Below are 5,746 nucleotides of genomic sequence, written 5' to 3'. Positions count from 1 at the left end.
TTTTAAAATATATAGTATCTTGAGCAATGCTTTAAAAAATCTTTATTTTAATTAAAATAAGCTACTAAAAAAAGAGATAGCAGCTTGAAGAGTTGCTCTAAAAAAAGCCAAAGGTAATTCTAAAGCTATATTAGTGAGGGAGTCAGGGAAATGGAATCAAACAGTTTAAGCCTTGAGAACTTATCTCTTAAATACCCCAGCAAATCTGTTCTCACCATTTTGCATGAAATCAGAATTAGCTATGATTCTGATTAAATAAAAGGAACATTGATGTTTCTTTTTATTTTGTTCCATTTGAATGGTGTTTCTGATTTGGTCTACCATCAAAAAGAATGGAGATAAGAATCAAGCTGCCTTTAAAGACGGGAACACAATGCTGGTGATAAAAGAGAGGACCTGGGCCAAGGTAGGGCCTTGAAGTCCACCTGGTGTTTATGCCAAAACATATTTCCTAGGAAGACTCAGATTTGGACTGCTGCCCTGTGCAGAGTGCTCTTTCACTTCCCTGGCCTGTCAGGAGCAATGGAAACGGGTCCTGGATGACTTTTTAAATGTGCTGAAGTGATACTGGAAAGCCCAGATGATGGCTGGGGATACCAGAGAACCAGTTTTGGGGAATGAGCAAGAAGCGGGATGATAGGAAACAGCAGGGACTGTACTTGAATGCTGCCAAGGAACCACCTCTGAGGTCAGTGGTGTCCCTGCAGCACCCCCTCGGTCCCCCTTGGTGCCCCACACCCATACTGCCAGGCCCACTCTGCTGCCTCCCTGGCATTTAATTCATGTCTCGTAACTGTATTGGTCAAGCTTAGGCCACACATCTGCCCCCAACTGCAAACAAGACTAAGAACAGAAGATCTGGACTTTTCAGCAATGTTTCCCATACAACACTCACAAGATAGGGAATTCCTCACACAGAGGGGTTCCGATGCTGGGCTGTCAAAAGCAAAACAAAATAAAACAAAAACACAAAATAGCCTCCTACAAACGTCCATGACACACCAGGTTTAAGGTGCAGAATGAGGTTAATTATTGCTGAACTCAAAATATAGCAGAAGTGCCCATTAAACAGTGTTCAAACTCCACGGTTTCCAGAAAAAAAAAAACAACTCTAGTTAGAAATGGTGAGCCTGTTCCTCAATTCTACACTGATGTTCAAGAAGCTGTTGTGCCTTCACGCCAACAGTGACACACGAAGAGCTATTTGGGCCACTTCCTTTGACGGTGATTTTGTGGATACAGATCCATGCACAGCAGTGCCCCATTGTTGGCTGCTGTCACTGCATGTGAGGGAACATGCTGTCACACACCTTGCCAGCCAGCCTCTGAACAAGTTCCACTCAGATCTTGGGGGGCAATGGTGGGAACCTTGAACATGGGATTAAGGGAGAATGACACGAAGTCGATGTGCTTGAAATGACACCATGTGTGTGAAGGAGAAACGAATTAAAAGGCCAAACTAAAAGACCAAAGATATTTTCTTCCATCTTCACATTTTGTAAAATAGACATGGATGTTTATATTATTTGCAAGAGAGAGAAATCCCTTAGCAAAGCTGCCTGCTAAGCATTGACCCCATGTAAACCAACCACATAAAATGCAGAAAATAAGGACACTCTAAATAAACCTGGATTGTTCCAAATGGCATCTATGTATATCTCATAGATTAAAATGGGAGAAGAAAAGGAAAATAAAGAAAGAGTAGGAGTCTGAAGAAAGGGAAACTGTTTAAGCTATCTGGCACTTGATATCATGGCAATATCTAGCCAAGGGTATATATTATAGAGGTTCTGCGGGGGGGTTTTCTTTTCTCTTTTCCCAATGAAAGTGCATGTCTGGCAACCTTCCCATGATTTGTGGAATGCATCTAGAGCACTGTCTCTACACTGGGTGGTCAGCCGAGTCTCCTAAAGTTTCACTTGGCAGTTGCTTTTTAACAAAATTTAAGTCCCAGAAAGGCCTCTGGACCCTTCACGTGTTTTTCCTTCGCTGTTGCTCACAGCTGACTCATGTCAGTGGTCACTTAAAGTCTGTTTTTCTTGTTGTTTACTGACATGTTGGAGATGTGTCTTTCAGATGGCAGATTGTTTTAATGTTGGCTTATAACACGTCATGTCAATCAGTTTGCACTTCAGATATACTGAGTGCCAATTGAGCTAAAGGAGGGTTAACGCTTGGCGTGAGGCGTCTTTATGATATTTGAAGAAAAAAAAATATGTTGGCCTTAACAAAACCCGTGCTTTCAAAAAAGAGGAAGTATTTTTTCAGAACACAGCAGTGGAGAGATAAAACTAGAATAATTCAGTTTAGCTACTTTGGCCTGGGGTTCTTCAACAGATGTGATAACAGAATGTAAATATTGATATCCAGCTGTCAGTCTATTGGCCTTCCTCACAGAGGTTAGGAGAACTTGGCTTCTCTTGCTGAGAGCTGGCTAAGGGCAGACAGGAAATTCAAAAGAGAATATATTTATCAGATTTTTTCCTTCTCAGTTTGAAGCTTTAAAAAAGAAAGAACACAGAGGAAATGCAGGGCTTCCTCTCCTACGGGTCTTGTTTGCTGAACTCCCACCTTTTTCATCTGTCACAGGCCCAAGGGACTAAGCGGCTGGCTCCTCTGAGCATGTTTCTAATAGGTTAAATTAGACCTTGATGGCAAGCACCCAACCTGACTTAGCCACAAGGCACAGAGCTTGGCCTTGAGAGCTTCGGGTTCACCACTGGCCTCCTTGGCTCCCCCTGGGTCCTCTGTGTTTGCTTCACCCACTCAGGTTTGCCTTCCCATTTACTGCGTGAGTGAGTCTTCTGAAGTGCCAGTTCCATCATGACCTGTATGTAAAGCTTTCTGAGCGGGGCCTACTGCCTAGTGAAGTCTTTTCATTTGGCTTGCACTCTGACAATATGCAAATAAAGAAAATATTAGGTAATAATGAGTGCTATGACGAAATAAAACAGGACAGAGCGAGAAAATGACTGGGGCTAATTTATATGGTATCAGGGAAAGCTTTACTGAGAAGGCAATATTTTCACTGAGATCTGAATGAAGAAGCAGCCAGCTATGTAAAGATCTGAGAGAAGATAAATCTAAGCAGATGGAATAGCAGAAGGCCCTTAAGCAGCTATTTGGAGAACACTGGACCCCAGGGGAAAGGAAAAAGAACTGGAGTCTACCCCATATTGGTAGCAGTGGGCATTATGGAGCCTTGAGTCTATGGCAAAGGCTTTAGATCTTATTTCATCGATAATGATAGAATTTTAAGAAGGGGAGTTATATGATTTGGTGTACAGTTTCTAAATATCTCCTTGGCTGCTATGTAGAGAATGAATTATATGTGTGTGTGTGGTAGGGAATGGAAGGAATGATCTCAGTGACAAGATTGTCATAGCGTCCAGGAAGGAGAGGCTGCTGGCTTAGGCTCAGACAGTAACAGTGGCAGGAGAGACAATGGATGGATTTGGGATGTGGTTTGAAGGTAGAGTTGACCCAGCTTGCTGGTAAATTTGATGTTAGGAATGAGAGACAGAGAGAACAGTACTGATGGATGAGTTTTTGGCTTGAGCAACTGGGGAAATGGCAGTGCCATCTACTAATGACAGGAAAACTGGACAAAGAACAGATCTGTAGAAGGAGGCTTAATGAATTCTTATTTGGCCTTAGGAACTGTGAGATGACTGTCAGAAGCTAAAGTGAAGATGTTAAGCAGGCAATTAGATGTGCTAGAGTTTATGTCAAAAACTCCAGGTAAGGTTGGGACTAGAATGTAAACTTAAAAAGTAAAATGAAAAAGTTCTTTAAAAAAATTTTCTTTTATTGATTCTAGAGAGAGAAGAAGGAAGGAAGAAAAAGGGGGGGAGAATAATCGATGTGAGAGAGAAACACCCATTGAGTTGCCTCTCATACACGCCCCAACCAGGGACTGAACCCACAACCCAGGCATGTGCCCTGACTGGGAATCAAACCCACAACCTTTTGGTTTGCAGGACAACAACCAACCAATTGAGCTACACCAGTTAGGGCAAATGAAAAAGTTGTAACAGAAAACTAAGATGACTATTTCTATAATCTTGAGTACTATAAAAAATTTGTGATATCAAATATAATTTCAAATCATAAACAAAACAAAAAGACTGACAGGTTGACTATATAATTTTTATGGAGCTATAATTGACATATAACATGTTAGTTTTAAGTGTACAACATTGTGATTTGATATTCATATATATTGCAAAGTGATCACTACAATGTCTAGTTAACATTAGTCACCATTCATAGTTACAAACTATTTTTTCTTGTGATAAGAATTTTTAAGATCTATTCTCTTAGTAACTTTAAATTTGTAACACAGTATAGTTAATTTTAATCATCATGCTGTACATTACATCCCAATGACTTATTTATTTTATAATTGCAAGTTTGTACCTTTTGACCCCTGTCACCCATTTCCCCCACTCCACCCCCTCACACCACCTCTGGCAACCACCAGTCTATGTTCTATATCCATGAGCTTGCTTTGTTGTTTGTTAGTTTGGCTTTGTTGTTGTTGTTTATATTCCACATATAAGTGAGATTACACAGCATTTGTTGATCTCTGTCTGATTAATTTCATTAGCATAATACCCTCAAGGTCTAGCCATGTTGTCACAAATGCCAAGATTTCATTTATTTTTATGGATGAATAATATTCCAATTCATATATATACCCACATTCATCGATACACATGTAGATTGTTTCCATATCTTGACTATTGTAAATAATGCTGCAATGAACCTCTGGGCGCATATATCTTATTGATTTTATTTCTTTCTAATAAATTCCCAGAAGTAAGATTGCAGTTCTATTTTTATTGTAATTCTATTTTTAATTTTTTTGAGGAACCTCCATACTGTTTTCCATAGTGGTTGTACTAAATTACATTCCCAGCAATATTGCACAAGAGTTCCCTTTTCTGCATATCCTCACCAACACTTATTATTTTTTTCTTTTAGAAAACAGCCATTCAGGTGTGTGGTGGTATCTCACTGTGGTTTTGATTTGCACTACTTTGATGATTAGCGATGTTAAGCACCTTTTCATGTCCCTATTGACCACCCGTATGTCCTTTTTGGAAAAATTTCTGTTCAGATCCTCTGCCCATTTTAAATAGAATTTTGTTGGTTGGTTGGTATTGAGTTGTGAGTGCTTTATCTATTTTGGATATTAACCTCATCAAACTTATGAGTTACAAATATTTTTTCCCACTTGGTAAGTTACCTTTTCATTGTTTTGATGGTTTCCCTTACTGTGCAGATTTTTAGTTTGAAGTAGCCCCGCTTCTCTATTTTTGCTTTTGTTGTTTTGCTTTTGGTGTTATATCCCAAAAATCATCACCAAGACCAACATCAAGGAGCTTATCATCTGTGTTTTCTTTTAGGAGTTTAATGGTTTCAAGTCTTACATTCAAGACATTAATCCATTTTTGAGTTGATTTTTGTACATGATGTAAGATAGTGGTCCAGTTTTTCCAACACCATTTTCTTTAATCCTCACCCGAGGATATGTTTTTATTGATTTTTAGAGGGGGAGGAAGGGGGAAAGAGAGAAAGAGAAACACCAATTGGTTGCCTCCCATATGCACCTGACCAGGGATTGAACCCACAACCTAAATACGTGTCCTGACTGGGAATCAAACCAGCAACCTTTTTTTTAAAAAAAGAGTTTGTTTATTTCATTTTCAGAGAGAGGAGAAGGGAGGGAGAAAGACAGGGA

Source organism: Desmodus rotundus, chromosome 4, assembly GCF_022682495.2.
Source record: "Desmodus rotundus isolate HL8 chromosome 4, HLdesRot8A.1, whole genome shotgun sequence".
Lineage (NCBI taxonomy): Eukaryota > Metazoa > Chordata > Mammalia > Chiroptera > Phyllostomidae > Desmodus > Desmodus rotundus.
Note: the sequence above shows the minus strand (reverse complement) of the source record.